General features: G+C 48.3%; 1 long non-coding RNA gene across 3 annotated transcripts in view; it reads right to left on the bottom strand.

Moving 5' to 3' along the window:
- Nucleotides 1-17,782, bottom strand: part of LOC132535298 (uncharacterized) — an 84,968-nt gene that overhangs the window by 10,092 nt on the left and 57,094 nt on the right. For 2 of the 3 annotated variants that reach the window (XR_009547086.1, XR_009547088.1), the window contains exon 3: nt 12,758-12,860. This is a non-coding gene — a long non-coding RNA (uncharacterized LOC132535298). Of the gene's footprint in view, nt 1-12,111; nt 12,487-12,757; nt 12,861-17,782 lie in introns of those variants that run through there. The other variant, XR_009547087.1, reaches the window with a different exon arrangement.

The following is a 17,782-nucleotide window of genomic DNA, read 5'->3' as shown; positions in this document are numbered from 1 at the left end:
CCAGCCACCAGGACCTGAAAGCCCACCCCCACCCCCAGAGTCCTTTACTTTGGTGCAATACACCAACTCCAGTCCAATTTCTGCTGTGTGTTTCCCCTTCTGTTCTTATTTCTCCACTTCTGCCCATGAGTGGGATCATCCCATCTTCATCCTTCTCTTTCTGGCTGATCTCACTTCACAGGATTCCTTCAAGCTTCATCCAAGATGAGGTGAAGAAGGTGAACCCATCATTTTTAATAGTTGAATTGTATGACCACAACTTTCTCAGCCACTCATCTGTTGTTGGACACCTGGGTTGCTTCGAGGTTTTGGCTATTACAAATTGTGCTGCTATGAAGATAGTTGCACACAGATCTCTTTGGATGGTGTGTTTAGTTTCTTAGGATATATCCCCAGGAGAGGAATTGCAGGATCATAGGGTAGGTCCATGTCTAGCCTTCTGAGAGTTCTCCAGACTGCTCTCCACAGAGGTTGGACCAATTTACATTCCCACCAGCAGTGCAGGAGGGTTCCTTTGTCCCCACAGCCTCTCTAGCATCTGCTGTTTCTACCATCTCTGATCAGTGACATTCTCACAGGAGTGAAGTGGTATCTCATTGTTGTCTTGATTTGCATTTCTCTGACAACCAATGGCCAAATAATCTGTTTGGTTTTTTTTTTTCAGTAAAGGGAGTTCTACAATGTGCAGTAGTATGAATGAGCATTATGCCGAGTGAAGTAAGCCAACCACAGCAAGGAGAATATTTTGCCATTTCACTGTCATGACCTATGTAAAACCATCAAACTTATAGCCCAGAGAGAGGGCAGGTGGGTAGAAGAGAGCGGAGACTCGCTCGTCAACATGCATGGTATTTCTCGTCACGACACACAGGTTGCTGACCTACCGCAGGGTGTCGTAGCTATGTCAGCAGGCTGAGCTGTGCCGCTCACATTCGTGGGCTGTTATGTCTCAAGCTAAATGTTCTTACTGGGAAGAAAAAAAAAAGCTTAGTTGATTTTTTTTATTCCCCCCCGCCCCCAGGGTTATGGCTGGGGCTTGGTGCCTGCACTAGGAATCCAATGCTCTTGTGGTCTTTTTATTTCTTTTTTCTTTTTTGGATAGGGCAGAGAGAAATGGAGAGAGGAGAGGAAGACAGAGAGGGGGAGAGAAAGACAGACACCTGCAGACCTGCTTCACCGCCTGTGAAGCGACTGCCCTGCAGGTGGGGAGCCAGGGGCTCGAACCGAGATCCTTGAGCCAGTCCTTGCGCTTCGCACCATGTGCGCCACTACTGCCCGATTCCCCGTTTAGCTGATTCTTTATTATGTTCGTGGAATGAAGGTGGGAATGCAAGTGCAGTCAGTCCCTTCTGTCTGTCAGGATCTCTGCTCACTCTTCGGCTTCCACCTTCATGAATGGGAGAAGGTGGCGTGTACCCACTGGCTTAATCTGAGGTGTCAACAAGCCCTCTCTGAAGCTATTGAAATTAGAGGAGGAGTGCCCACAATTACTAAAGATCTTCCGGTGATAAAAGAAAGATTATGTAAGCTCCTGGCTACATGCATCAGAATGATTCAGCGTTTCACACACACACACACACACACACACACACACACACACACACACACACCTCCCAAGGATTTGCCAGTGAGGTCGATTTTCAGGAAAACTTTCTCTTCAGACTTTGTGAGCTGAGTCAGTGGAGAGGCGCTGCAGAAGCCGCTTAGGAGACCTGCTTCCACTCTTTCTCTGCACCCCCCCCCCCCAAGAGAGCAAAGGGGCAGAGGCTGGTGGATGGCTTGGCCAGAGCAGAAGTCTCCCGGCTGGCAGAACAGTGTCCTAAGCCCACAGGGATGACAAGGAGCATTCTCTGAACCCGTGGCAGTGGGATTGCCTAATCCATCTGAAAGAATCTGACCCCAGCTGCCCGCAAAGCAAGCACACTCCCTAGAGGACTGGCTTAAGGAAGGAGAGAAATGGGATCGAGACCCCTTGGCAGACCTGGACGGAGAACGTCCAGTGACATGAAGCTTTTGTTGCGGCCATGCCAGTCAGCCATTCATTGCCACGGCCACGCAGATGGAACAAACGACATACACTCGGCTTCCGGACACTCTGGAGAACGGGGAGAAAGTCTGCACGGCTCCAGATAAACAACTTTAAAAACAAAAGACAGAAAGGAGCTATTCTGGAGAGAAAGCATCCTGACCTTTGTTTTCCTTTTATAGAAAAAAAATGTGGGGGCCTGGCAGTAAAGCGCACATAGTACTAAGTGCAAAGACCTGAGCAAGGATCCTGGTTCAAGCCCCCGGTTCCCCACGTGCAGGGGAGACGTTTCACAAGTGTTGAAGCAGGTCTGCTGCTGTCTCTCTTTCTCTCTCACTCCCTATCTCCCGCTCCTCTCTCAATTCCTTTCTGTCCTATCCAATAAAATGGTAAAAATGGCCTCCAGGAGCAGTGGATTCCTAGTGCAGGCACCAAGGCCCAGCGATAACCCTGGAGGCAGAAAGAAAAAAATGTATAGAATTTTCTCGACGTCCAATATTCCATCATAGAGACAATGAAGCCTCAGGCAGAGGAGATGCCGGGACACGTCCTTCTGTTGACACCGACCGTCTCCCAGCTCGGCGGCCTTTCAGTGTTATCTTCTTTGCACAGGTGTCACCGGGTTTCTCTGCCAGGTGCAGTGTTTGTGGTCCCAGCTTCCCGTGATTAGGAGATCTCTGCTATGGAAGATTTATTTACTCATTCCCATCAGAGAGAGAAACCAGAGGGGCGGGGTGGTGGCGCACCTGGTTGAGCGCATGTGTTAAGTGTGCAAGGATGCAGCTTTGGGCCCCCCGGCCCCCACCTGCAGGGGGAAAGGTTTCTGAGTGGTAGAGCAGGGCTGCAGGTGTCTCTTTGTCTCTCTTCCTCTCTATCTCCCCTCCCCTCTCAATTTCTGCCTGTCTCTATCCAATAAATAAAGACAATAAGAAAGCACTGCTTAGCTCTGTGATATGGTGGTGGCAAGCATTGAACCTGGGGCCTCTGGGCCTTCAGACCTGGAAGTTTCTGAACAACTGCTGTGTTTCTCCCCAGCCCTGTAAGACTTCTCTCCCCCCAATTTCTATTTATTTATTATTGGATAGAGACAGAGAGAAATTGAGAGGGGAGGGGGGAGATGCAGCCCCACTTCTCCACTCGTGAAGCTTTTCTCTTGCAGGTGGAGACCAGGGCCTTGTACCTAGGTCCTTGTGCACTGTAATGTGTGCTCTTAACCAGATGCGCCACCACGCAGCCCCTACATTTATGATGTACACATATTGTTATCTAGTGTTAATAATCACTTTCTCAGGGGCCAGGTGGTGGTGCACACATTACAGTGCATAAGGATCTGGGTTCAAGCCCCTGGCCCCCACTTGCGGGGGGAAGCTTCACAAGTGGTGAAGCAGGGCTACAGGTGTCTCTCTGTCTCTTTATCTCTCAATTCCTGTCTCTATCCAATAATAAATAAGTAAATTCTCAGTTTCTCAGAACACTTATACCATTTTCTACTCACTTGTATTTTTTTAAAAATATTTTATTTATTTATTATTGGATAAGAGAGGTAAATTGAGAGTGGAGGGGAAGATAGAGAGGGAGAGAGACAGAGAGACACGTGTAGCCCTGCTTCACCACTTGTGAAGCTTTCTGCCCGCAGGTGGGGACCAGGGGCTTGAACCCAGGTCCTTGTGCACTGTATGTAGTATGTGTGCTTAACCCAGTGTGCCACTGCCTGGCCCCTCTGTAAGGCTTCTCAACCCTCTCTCCATTGGCTTCTTCTCATTTCCTCACTGAGTCTGGGCAGGGCCGTGGAGTTCTAGGCTTTTTGCAAAGAAATTCGTCATTGAATCAGATTTAATGTCTTTGGTGCAGAGACTTGGCCATATCTGTTCTATCTGCTCTGAGTTCTCTACTTATTTTACTCTCCATTTTTGAAAGATAATATTCCAGATTGGTTCAGTTGCTTGGGAGCTGAGCTCCTCTTTGACAAGGCTTTGTGACTATTTAGTTAATTTTTTACACAGTGATGATTCACTGCCACCCTCTCGAGCAGGCCATGCCCCCTGACGGGACAGACTTCCCATTCCCCCAGCGGCTGTGCATGTTCCTTGGCCAGAGGGAGCTGCTCTGCCCTGCACCCTCCCAGGCTGCTGCTCATGTTCAGTGCCCACGTCCTGCCCCTACAGAGCTCATGTCTTCTACCCTGGGCTGGAGGTGACTTTGAAAGGTCATCTCGACTCCAGAGCTTCTGGGAGGCAGGCCGAGACTTCTATCGCAACTGGAGGGCGACTCAGCCTCCTTCTGTGTGCCAGCTCCTCACTGCCTGCCAGATGCCATGCCGGGAATTCCCACTGGGCCTCCGAGCTGGGGTCCCCACCTGGGAGTGCCTGGCGAATATCACCCTCCGTGGCCTCATGCCGCAGACTTTTGCCTTGACCTTTTCTGCTTCAAACTTCTTGATTTATTATTTTTTTCCAGTGTCACTGGAGAGTGAACATAGGGCCTTGCACACGTGTGATACCCCGGAGTGGCCTTCTAGGTTTGCATTTTAATTATTTATTTAGAAAGAGAGGGAGCGAGAGGGAAAGCATCAAGGGAGAGGAGGAACCACAACATTTTTCTACCATGCATGGGTCCCTCTCTGTTAAGCCATGGTGCTCCCATCGGGTGCCAGGGTTTGAGCCCAAGCTCTTCTGCACAGCAAGACACACACTCTGCTGGTGAACTAGCTTCTAGCCCCGGACTTCCTTCCTGCATGGAGGCTTTGAGGTTTTCTGGTTGAACTCATAAAAATTAGCCTTCTTAGGAAGATAGTATAGGCTAGCATTTATTCAGACAACCAACCTCTTTTATGAAGGAGAGTTTGTAGGGGCCGGGTGGTGGTGCACCTGGTAGACATCACATGTTGCAATGTGCAAGGACCCGGGTTCAAGCCCCCAGTCCCCACCTGCAGGGGGAAAACTTTGTGAATAGTGAAGGCAGTCTGCAGGTGTCTCTCTTCCTCTTTATCTTCTGCCTCCCTCTCAATATCTGGCTGTCTAACCAGTAAAGATAATAAAAAGATAAACAAGTAAAAGAGATTTTATGTTCTTTGCTTGTGTCCTGTGAAGTATCAAGGATTTTTAAAAAAATGCTAAGTGATTTTATTTTTCATTGTTAGAAATGTCAATTTTGATCATTCTCTGTGTTTTCTTTCTTTTCTCACAACCAGAGTTTATAGTCCTGGCTGGCAGTTAACTCACCTGGTAGAAACGTTATGCGCGCTTAACCCACTGCGCTACCTCCCAACTCCCAAGAAACCATGACTTACTCGGCATGAACCCTTAGGTTAAGGCCCCAGTACCACATGGGTGCACCACAGAGAGCAGGGGAAGCTCCACAGGCAGAGGAGTGGTGCTGTGATGTCTCTCCTTATTTTTCTACTTCTTTTTCTTTTCTCTCTCTCTCTCTTGTCTCCAGGATTATTGTGGGGGCACAGTGCTGGCACTACAAATACACCACTCCTGGTGGCCATTCTCTCCATTTTTAATTGGATCTGACAGAGAGAAATTGAGAGAGGAGGGGAAAATAGAGAGGGAGAAACAGAGAGACACCTGCAGACCTTCTTCACTGCCTGTGAAGCTTCCCCCTGCCATGGGGAATGAAGGCTCGAACCTGGGTCCTATACGAATGCTTGCACTTCATACTACGTGCGCATAACCGAGTGTGCCACCACCTGGCTCTTGAGGTTTTTTTCTCTTCTTTATTGGGGGATTACATTCAACAGTAAAATACAGTAGTTGTTCCATGTGTAACACTTCTCAGTTTTCCAAATAACACTCTAACCCCCCCACCGAGGTCCTCCTTCGCCATCATCTTCCAGGACCTGAGCCCTCCCTGCACACTAGAGTCCTTATTTTGGTGCAATACACCAAAATAAAATTTTTAAAGTGAGGTCCAATTGAAAGTCCCCCATTAATTCTACCAGGCAGTTTTTACTTCTGAACTATTTAAGTGTCCTGGCTAGCCTAGTTGGATACGGGTTAGAACAAACTATTGCAAAGACCCCCAGTTTGCTAGTCTAGAATAAGATCTCACTTAATGATATCACACATGAATAAAACATGCACCTCCACTCAGAGCCCGCAAACCCTGTGCTGACAGCACCTATTCCACATGTAAGGGAACCTCAAGGTCCTTTGCTCCCATCACCTCACTCTGCAGAGGACTCAGGCACAGAGGCTGCTTTCTGAGGCTGGAGACAGGTTGGAATCTCAAGTTTAGTCTCCTGATGACTGAAGCAGAAGTCTCTCTCCTCGGCCACATAACCACTGGATTCCTGGGATGTTCCCTACTCACTGCTCCATGAACCCTGCTGACTCCATATCTGAGTGACCACAGTTATCTGAATCCCGCGACTCCTTTTGTCTGCCGTGGGCCTTTGGCATCTCTGCTCTGGGCTCCACTTGTGCAACACAAGGGCACCACCTCCTCAGCACACATCAGCTTGGGTGAGAAGCCGTTTATGGACTTTCATCAACGGCAGGGATATTTTTTCCCCCTTTTTTTCCTTTTTCTCCAGAGCCTTGCTCAGCTCAGGTTAATGGCAGAATGAGAGGACTGAACCTGGGACTTTGGAACCTCAGGTATGAGAATCTCTTTGCATAAGTATTATACTATCTCCCCCAACCAGGATTTTTTTTTGAAATTTTTATTTAATTTGTTTATTATTGGATAAGACAGTGAGAATGTGAGAGTGGAGGCAGAGATAGAGAGACACCTGTAGCCCTGCTTCACCACTTGTGAAGCTTCCCCCCCACCCCGCCGGTGGGGACTGGACCTTGAATCTGGGGCCTTGTGCACTGTAAGGTGCTCAACCAGGTGCACCACCACCTGGCCCCAAGACCCGTTTTCCTAAGCTCCTAATCACACTTAGATAAAGTGGACTCAAATCAACTATAGTGAATGTGCAAGTTCCTTCTGTGAAGTGTTACACACTAGGTGGGCTCCCTGACAATAGGATGAAGCTTATTCTGATTTTAAAAAGTGGATGAATGTGGTCCTCCAGCCCGCCCTGGCCCTGCTACACTCAGATTCTGCTGAAACTGTTGCACAGCTAACTGAGCAGCCAGCCTGAAGGCTCACGCACTCATCGTCCTTGAAGGAAGGTACCCCAGGGAGCTTGCAGCCGATTAAGCCTCTGGTACCCAGTTTGGGGAGCAAGGGCTCTCAGGTTGCTTCACGGACGTTGTCCTTTTCCTCTCTCTGGTCTCTGCCAGTGTCTGGAGGGTCACGGCAGTTTCATCCCATAAATTATTTTGCTCAGAAATCCTGCATAGCAGGTACGGCCAGACTCCCCTGGACAGATAACGGAGCAATGCTGTTCTTCGAGTTAGGAGGACCTGAAGGAGCCAGAGTTCCCTGCCGGGACGCCAGGCAACCTGGCTGCTGTGCCATCTCCTTAAGAGAGTGATAAAGAGCTCCTGTGGGGGCCATGCTGAGGGGTGGGCTTGCGACACGTCTTTCGCCATTTCTTGGGATGCACAGGACTTGACTCCGCCAAAGTCTTCTGGTTGGGTAGTGGGGTTGAGTTGCCCAGAGAAGCAGCCGGGGCCATCCTGCCTTGTCCTGTAGCCCCCCCCCAATAGCACCCCCAAAGCCATCACAGGCCACCCTACTTCCCAAGCCTCTCAGGCAGCCTTCTCCAAGTCAGGAGAATTTGACTTGGCTTCTTCTCTGTGCTCACTGTGCTTGGGCTGAGCAGAGGGTGCATGGCCCCTCCCAGGCACGGGCAGGTGTGACATCTGGGGCACAGCGGGCTTCACAGCACGGTGCTGCTTCTCCAGAGCCAGGTGGTCTTGCTCAGAAGGTCCTGACCTGGCTGAGGAAGTGGAGTCCTCTGCCCACTTCCGTGTCTAGCAGAGAAACCATTACAGAAGCCAAAGCTCCCACCTTCTGCACCCCATAAAGAATTTGGGTCCAGATTCCCAGAGGGGGAGAAATGTTAGGGGAAGATGACCAGAGGGCTCTGAACCCCAATTCCATCAGGATCCAGAGAAAGAGGAGGAAAAAAGAAATGGTAATAGGTGGAGGTGTAACTTAGAGAGGAAGAAAAGGCAGGAACACAGAACAAATGGGAAAATATATGTAACTATAGATAATTATAGAAATAATAGTCAACCCATATCTGTGACCTTGGGAGAACCACTGCAGTTTCCAATAGAGGAAGTGGGGACACTGAACTCTGGTGGTGGGAACAGTATGGAAGGCAGGAAGAAAGAGAGAAAGAGAGAAAGAAAGAAAGAAAGAAAGAAAGAAAGAAAGAAAGGGAGAAAGAGAGAAAACTTTGACCCTATGCAAGGCATCTCTGGATGGAGCTTAAAGGAATCATGTGAAGTGAGTTAAGCCAGAAAGAGAAGGATGAATATGGGCTGACCTTCCTCAGGGACAGAAGCAGAGAAATAAGAACAGAAGGCGAAGCACAAAGCAGAATGTGGACTGTGTTTGGTGGATTGCACCAAACTAAATGGGAGCTTTCAGGTCCTGGTGCCTGATGATGGAAAGGACCCAGGCTGAGGGGAGAGTGTTTTTTGCAGAAAACTGAGAAATTTGACACATGTACCAACAGCTGTATTTGCTATAAACCGTCAATCCCCCCCATACAATTTTTTAAAAAGAAAGTCCTGATCCCCCCCCACACACACACACCAGCCCCAATGTCCCTCCCCTCCCCCTCCCCCTCCCCCTGGCATCTCCCTGCTCCTGCTGGGGCTCCGAGAATCAGGCTGAGACCTGCTTCCTCCCAGAGGACTTGTTTCCTTCCTCCCCAGAGTCTCCCAGGTAGAAATCACGTTTCATAATGTTTTTCTCCTTTTGTTCTCAGATGCTCTAAGTTGGCTTCCCATAGCACATGTCAACAGAAGAACACCTGAGGCAGAGCTGGCTCCCACAACAGGGCAGACCTGCCAGCTCCCTGGCTGAGGAGTTATCTGTGTGGAAAATGGGGGCTGGGCCAGTTTGGGAACTTCCAGAAAGAATGCCCTCCTGTGAGAGAACTCCACAGAGATCATTTGGAAGAAGCCAAGCTTTTCCTGTGAGAGGAAATGGTTTAAAGGGGTCCCATGCCGTCGTCCCTGCCTACTTCTTTTTTTTTTTTTTCTAAAAAAAAGTTTTGTTGCTTCCACATAAATCTTAAAGGCATCTTCAATGATATGAATCCAATTACCAAGAAGTCTAAAACAAAAACAAACCAATGGGACTGCACCAAATTTAAAAGCTTCTGCACAGCAAAAGAACCCTCACCCAAACAAAGAGACCCCTTATGGAATGGAAGAAGATTGCCACACATCAGACAAGAGGCTAATAACTAAAATATATAAAGAGCTCACCAAACTCAACAACAAGAAAACAAACGACCCTATCCAAAAATGTGGAGAGGACATGGACAGAATATTCACCACAGAAGAGATCCAAAAGGCCTACAGACATGAAAAAATGCTCCAAGTCATTGATGGTCAGAGAAATGCAAATCAAGACAACAATGAGATACCACTTCACTCCTGTGAGAATGTCATACATCAGAGAGGATAGAAACAGCAGATGCTGGAGAGGTTGTGGGGACAAAAGAGCCCTCCTGAACTGCTGGTAGGAATGTTAATTGGTCCAACCCTTGTGGAGAGCAGTCTGGAGAACTCTCAGAAGGCTAGACGTGGACCTGCCCTATGACCCTGCAATTCCTCCCTCTCCTGGGGATAGATCCTAAGAAACTAAACACACCATCCAAAGAGATCTGTGTGCAACTATTTTCATAGCAGCACAATTTGTAATAGCCAAAACCTGGAGGCAATGCAGGTGTCCAACAACAGATGAGTGGCTGAGTAAGCTGTGGCCTAGATACACAATGGAATACTACTCAGCTGTGAAGAATGATGAAGTCACCTTCTTCACCTCCTCTTGGATAGAACTTGAAGGAATCCTGTGAACTGAGATTAGCCAGAAAGAGAAGGATGAAGATGGGATGATCTCATTCATGGACAGAAGTTGAGAAATAAGAACAGAAGGGGAACACACAGCAGAACTTGGACTGGGTTTATTGTCTTGCACCAAAGCAAAGGACTCTGGGATGGAGGGGGTATTCAGATCCTGGAACATGATGGCAGAGGAGGAGGACCTATCTGGGGGGTTAGAGTGTTATGTGGAAAACTGAAAAATGTGACACATGTACCAATGACTGTATTTTATCCCCTCAATAAAGAAAAAAAAGCTTTTGATACTTATTAATAATGTAATACTCATTTAGCTCTTATTAATATTTAATAAGTGTAACTTAATACTCATGAATATTCTTTCCATGCTTATTCCTAATGAGAGAGAAGCAGAGCTTGTGTAATGATAGGGGTTGAACCTGGGACCTCATGCTTAAGAGTCCAGCCCCTTAGCCACTGTGCCACCTCCCAGGCCACACAGTCCTCTTCCTGAGAGTCCTCTGCCATGATAAGCAAAGGAGCAGTCATCAGCCTTCTCTCCAGCTTCTCTCTTATTGCCCATCTTGGGGCCCAGCACCCCCTCTTGCGGACGTCCTGCCCGCCCCAAGATCTGCTGACTCCTGACAGACCCCATTTTTACAGCACCATCCTGGCCACCGTGCCTGCTCTCAGCCTCTCAAGGTCACCTCCACCAATGCTCCCAGGGAGGAAGAGTGAATCAGCAGGAATGGGGAAGAGTATAGAGGTGTGTTCCTGGCTCCTCCTCTCGGACCCTGAGCCATGAACGCTGGCAAACAAAACCTCTCAACCTGAATCTCTGGAGGGCAGGGCGTGGGGAGGAGTGTGGTGGTTGTACACAGACTGGCTGGCAAATGGGCCTCCTTCCTGTCAGTAACTGGGTGTGGGGTGGGCATCTCTCCCCTGCAGAGCCTTCCAGCTCCTGGGTCCCCCCTTCCAGAAGGGAAGGAGGGGCAATTTTCCTTTTTTTTTTTTTTTTGCCTCCAGGGTTATTACTAAGGTTCAGTGCCAACACTACAGATCCACTGCTCCTGGCAACCATGTTTTTCTATTTTATTGGCATTAGAGAGATATTGGTAGGGGAGGGAGAAAGAGAAAGAGGGAGAAAAGAAAGACACTTGCAGACCTGCTTCACAGCTTGCAAAGCAGGTAGGGACCCAAGGGCTTGAACCAGATGCTTATGCCTAGTACCATGTGCACTCAGCTGGGTGTGCCACCACCTGGCCCCTAGGACATCCCCCGGCCCCGAGTTTGCTCATGGTCCAGAAGGTTTATTTGCTCAATTTGGTGTCTCTGGGTAAATGTGTGGAAAAGTTACTCTACCTTTTCTTTCTTTTTGTTTTTGTTTAGATAGACTGAGACAGAAAAAGGGGGGGAGGGAGAGAGAGAAGGAGAGGGAGAGAGAGGGAGGGGAGGGAGACAGAGAGAGGGAGAGGGAGAGGGAGGGAGAGAGAGAGGGAGAGGGAGACAGAGAGAGGGAGAGGGAGGGAGAGGGAGGGAGAGGGAGAGGGAGACAGAGAGGGAGAGGGAGAGGGAGACAGAGAGAGGGAGAGGGAGGGAGAGGGAGAGGAAGGGAGAGGGAGGGAGAGGGAGGGAGAGGGAGGGAGAGGGAGAGGGAGGGAGAGGGAGGGAGAGGGAGAGGGAGAGGGAGGGAGAGGGAGGGAGAGGGAGAGGGAGGGAGAGGGAGAGGGAGAGGGAGGGAGAGGGAGAGGGAGAGGGAAGGGAGAAGGAGAGAGAGAGAGAGAGAGAGAGAGAGAGAGAGAGAGAGAGGGAGAGACGCTACAATAGAGCTTTCTATAATGCAGTGGGAATCCGAGCTGTGTACACAGCAGAGTGGTGTGAGCTGTCTCCCAGGCCCTGGAAGTCTCTTTCCTCACTATGGAAGTCCAGCCACTACAGCCAGGCAGGTGGAGAGCCCTTGGTCTCTGTGCCTTGCCATGCAGCTGCAGCCCCAGCCCCTCAGCGCCCATCCCAGTGCTCTGTCACCAGGAGAGGCTCTCTGCTCTGGGGAGTCATCTGGTCTGAGTCTCCAGCAGGGATGGCAATGGTCTTGTAGAAACGCTATGCTGTTTTCCTTGTGTAGGCCTTGAGGATCTAGAAAAACATTATGAAATATGATTTCTTTTAAAATTTTTATTTATTTATTTATTTAAAAAAGGAGACATTAACAAAACCATAGGATAGGAGGGGTACAACTCCACACAATTCCCACCACCAGATCTCCGTATCCCATCCCCTCCCCTGATAGCTTTCCTTTTCTTTAACCCTCTGGGAGTATGGACCCAGGGTCTTTGTGGGATGCAGAAGGTGGAAGGTCTGGCTTCTGTAATTACTTCCCTGCTGAACATGGGCGTTGACAGGTTGATCCATACTCCCAGTCTGCCTCTCTCTTTCCCTAGTAGGGTGGGTCTCTGGGGAAGCAGAGCTCCAGGACATATTGGTGGGGTCGTCTGTCCAGGGAAGTCTGGTCAGCATCATGCTGGCATCTGAACCTGGTGGCTGAAAAGAGAGTTAACATACAAAGCCAAAATATTTGTTGAATAATTTTGGATCTAAAGGCTGGAATAGTGTTGATGAAGTGTTGGGGATTACTCACTGTAGACTATTGTGTACTTTTGCTTTCAGGTATATACTTTGCCCTAGTTTATGGATACATGTGAACATATGCTCTATCTCAGGGGACCTGGTCTATATCTAGGTTTTGGGATTTTGTTAGGAAGTGAACCTCCTGGGATGGAATTAGAGAATACTATGAAAGGAAAGGTCTCACCTGAATATGAAGCTGAAGGGTTGTCATTCCACACCTGAAGTCTCTGGACATAGTCTGAAGTGAAGCATGCTGAAGTGGCACTCATTGCGTTGATTAGGTTGGTCTATTTGGCAGTCAAGGAAGGGGTGGTATTGGGTTAAATGTGCACACACACACACACACACACACACACTCACACACACACACACACATGCACACACTCACACACACACACATGCACACACTCACACACACAAGCATACATGCACAAGCAATGCACACACACACAAACACACATGCACACACCACTGTGGAGACATGTTCTAACCTGTGTCTTGGAAGCCCTGGTTAATCCCAGGAGAGCAAGGCAGAGGGTGGACAGATAGCAGGGTTTCCATCTGGGAGCTGGGATCCTGACTGGCTGGCCTCAGCTGCTTTAATGTCCACATTTGGGACTTTGGGTCAGTGGGTTTTTCATCTCCATGTAACTCCATCTGTCCACTGGGATCCGTGTAAGGATCAAGGTTCGAGCCCCAGGCTCCCCACCTGCAGGGGGGGGTCCCTTCACAAGCAGTGAAGCAGGTCTGCAGGTGTCTATCTTTCTCTTTATCTGTCAAACCTCCCTCTCAATTTCTCTCTGTTTTACCCAATAATAATAATAGTTTAAAAATGACCACCAAGAGCAGTGGATTCATGGTGCCAGCACTAATCCCCAGTGACTAGAAGCAAAAGAAAAAAAAATTAAATAAATAGAATAAAAGAGGGCCAGGTGGTGGTGCACCTGGTTGAGTGTACACATTACAATGCACAAGGACCCAGGTTCAAGCTCCTGGTCCCCACCTGCAGAAGGAAAGCTTTGCGAGTGGTGAAGCAGAGTTGCAGGTGTCTCTCTCTCTCTCTTTCCCTCTGTATCACTCCTTTCCCTCTTGATTCTGGCTGTCTCTATCCAATAAATAAAGATAATACCAAAAAATAATTTAAAAAGAAATACAGCTGCATTCCTCAGCCAGGGATGCTGTGACCGACGCTCTAACAAGGAGACAGAGGCCAAGGTAATGGGGAGCATCCCTATTCTGAAGTCTGGGGGCCTGGTAGGGAGGTGTCCTCAGGGTTGGCCCCACCTGAGGCTCTGTCCTCAGCCTCTCTGTCTTGGCCTCCATACCCCTCCATACCCCTCTTGTATCTCCCCACCAGACCTTACTCTGCAGGTCTCTGTCCTCTTCTGACTGGGGTAGGGCCCATCCAAATGATCTCATTTCAACTCAGCCCCCTCTACAGACTGTCTTTAGCCATGATGACATTTCTAAGGGTCAGAATCAACACAGAATGGGATAGGGGGGGGAGACACATCCTCTGGCCCATGAAAGTAACAGTCTTCTTATGACTTCCTCTAACCTCAAGGGACACAATGAAGTTGAAGCAGTCACACGTGACCACAGCCCCCCAGCCTCATGGAAGGGGAGCCTTTCTGTGTTTCTGCTTCAAGAAGACACTCGCCCATCAAACTCTTACTCAAAGGAGTGGTGAGGTAGGCAGGCACTAGAGTGCACAGTTTGCCTGCCTGGGCTTCGGGTTTGAGCCCCACGACCACCCGAGATCTGAAAGGATGAAGATCAGATTGAAGCTCATAAAATGGTGGAGCAGTGTTCTGGTCTCTCTCTTCTCTCATTTATTTAGTTTATATTTGTTTGTTTATTTGTCTCCAGGATTATTGCTGGGGCTCGCTGCCTGCACTATGAATCCACTGCTCCTGTGGCCACCTTTTCCATTTTATGGGATAGGCCAGAGAGAGATGGAGAAAGAAGGGAAAGACAGAGAGGGAGAGAGAAAGATAGACACCTGAAGACCTGCTTCACTGCTTGTGAAGCGTCCCTGCTGCAGGTGGGGAGCCGGGGGCTCGAACCCAGATCCCTGCACGGGTCCTTGCGCTTTGCACTGTGTGCACTTAACCGGGTGCACTACCGCCAGCCCCCCACCCCACTCCCAGGTCTTGTTTATTTAAAAAATTTTCAAAATTGTTTTATTGAATTTGAAGGCAGCAAGGGAAGTACGATTTCCAGTCTCTTTCAGTTAATGTGTTAGCTCCTCATTCCCTCCCTTCCCCCACCCATCAAAGCACCTGTGTCTTTCCATCAAATCATCCACCCAACCGCCCCCCTAAGCCTCCTGCCCCCTCAGTCAAGGTCACTCTGCAGTCTAGACACAGGCTTGTCGCCTGCTGTTTCTGCGTGGACTCTGCAAGAGCAACACTGTGCTAAGTGCCCCTGGCCTGGCCTCTGCCAACAGCAACGGGAGCCCCACTCCTCACACTGTCTGTCTGGGGGCTGCAACTCTAAGCTGTGGATTCTGGCTCGCCTAACGGTCCAGAATCTTTTACTCCGGGCTTTATGGGCTTCCTCCTCATTCCTGTGTCTGTTCATTAACATCGAGGGACTTTAAGAGACTATAATCATGTTGCTCATAATCCTTCCGTGTTCCAGACAGGAGCCGTAGCCTTTAAGCCTGCTTGAGTTCACTCATCATGTTCCCCGCATAGGATTAGGGCTGCTGTTTTAATATGATTTAATGTTTTGGTCTTTAGTTCTTCCTGACATGCTTTCATGGAAAAACAACAACAGGACATGTTGTGTGTTATATATAAGGGCTTCAACTTCTGTGTGATGGTACACATGTTAGACGTGTGTGTGTATGTGTGTGTGTGTGTGTGCGTGTGCGTGTGCGTGTGTGTGTGTAAGGAATTGGGTAAAGAAAACCAGGGAAACATCACCACATTTTAGAAATAGTTATACAGGTAAAATACAAGTATAAGTTAGGGTGGTTTGAGAACAAATTAAAACAAAAACCACCAAACATGGGACGCAGTTAATGAAGTTTTGCACTCAAAAGCAATAGTCTTTGTACCATTCTTTTTCCTTGATCTTCCACAGTAAGTAACATAATTCTGAACATGTATAAAACCCTAGAAGAAGAAGTGCCCAATACAAAACAAATAGCATTCAAATATTTGATGGAGAATAAAGTTTAGAAGAAACAATCTTAGAGTTTTTTTTCTACTGGAAACTTATGAAACCGAGTTGATATAAGACAGTGCATGCTAAGAACATGAACTGACTCATAGAAGGAGCTTGAAAGCAGAGGGTTTTTCTCTTAAGGTGTCATTTACTCAAAGGGAAACCATTTAAAATAGTCTCACAAGTGAGGAATCAGCTCCTTGATTTGAGATAACAGCTTAGTCTTCTCAATTTAAACATAAAAAGAGAGAACCAAAAAAAAAATCACAGAGAGAATTATAGAAAGACCTTCTGAAAACATTATCAAGACCAAATGCCTCTTAACTAATTTTTCCAAGATAAGCATGCCCACAATTCATATTTTGATTAACTGCAAATGGAAAACTAGAAATAAAAAGCAAACACAGCAACCAGGGTGGATGGATAAGCTGCATGTCACTTCCACATAGGAAGGCAGATTCAGCCTGAAGCAGAGGGGGGAGGTTCTGCTTCCAGCTACCACAGACATGCGTGCGTCCAAGGAAATAAGTGAGAAATGCAGGATAAGCACAAAGCTTTACTTCCATGAGATACTCAGAAAAGTCTAATTCTTAGAAACAGAAAGGAGATGGCTGGTTGCCCGGGGCTGGGCAGGGGGCACTGTTCCTTTAGGGGGACAGTTTCATTTCTGCAAGATGGAATATACTGGAGAAGGTCCTGCCTCAGGGTGAGTAGAGCAAAACCTCTGAACTCTCACAAACGGACAAGAAGGGAACATTCATGCTATGCGGCTTCGTTTTTCTTTCACCACTATGAAAAGAAACAACTAGCTGAGTAAAAAGGAAAGCAGAGACTAGTGGAAAACGCCCAGAAAGACAGGACAAAAGAGGGCATGATGCCCAAGGAAGAGTGAAGGGGAGAGCAGAGACCAGGGTGGGTTTTCTTATCCACAAAGCTCTCCCCAGCCTCACCCCTGCCCCATCTGGCCTCCTGTTCCCTCTCAGTCCTGCCTGCTCCAGGTGCTCACTTAGGTCACACTGCCCTTCCCACCTGGCTCCTCTCCACTCTCCAGACCCAACACACACACACACACACACACACACACACACACACATGCACACACACACACACACGCACACACACACACACACTCACACAGTTACACACATTAACAGTCACACACATTAACACTCACACTCACACACATTAACACTCACACTCACACACATTAACACTCACTCACACTCACACATTAACACTCACACACACACTCACACACATTAACACTCACACACACTCACACATTAACACTCACATACACTCACACACACACATTAACACTCACACACACACAGTCATACTCTCACACTCACACACATTAACACTCACACACACTCACACACACTCACACACACTCACACACACTCACACACACACATTAACACATACACACTCACACACATTAACACTCACACACACACATTAACACACACTCACACACACATTAACACACATTCATATACACACATTAACACACACACACTCACACACACACTAACACACACTAACACACACTCATACATACACTAACACACACTAACACTAACACACACTCACACACATTAACACTCACTCACATACACACACACACTCACACACACACAGTCACACACATTAACACTCACACACATTAACACTCACACACACAGTCACACACACTCTCACACTCACACACATGAACACTCACACACACTCACACTCACACACATTAACACATACACATTCACATACACACACATTAACACACACACACATACACACACACTGACACACACACATTAACACACAGGCTCAGCACATCCCAGTCTGACCCTCCTGCCCAGTCTCCTTCCCTCCGTCCCTCCACCACCCCACCCGTCACCTGTTGGCGTCGCTCCCACACACCCTTAGGGTGTGCTCTCAGTCCACTGAGGTGCTGAGAATAAACTCAGACGGGTGCTGAGAACGGGGCCCTCACAGGTGGGCTCTGTGCCCCTTGTCCCCTTGCTGTGAGGAA

This window comes from Erinaceus europaeus, chromosome 21 (genome assembly GCF_950295315.1).
Source record: "Erinaceus europaeus chromosome 21, mEriEur2.1, whole genome shotgun sequence".
NCBI lineage: Eukaryota > Metazoa > Chordata > Mammalia > Eulipotyphla > Erinaceidae > Erinaceus > Erinaceus europaeus.
This window is presented reverse-complemented; position numbering and strand designations above follow the sequence as displayed.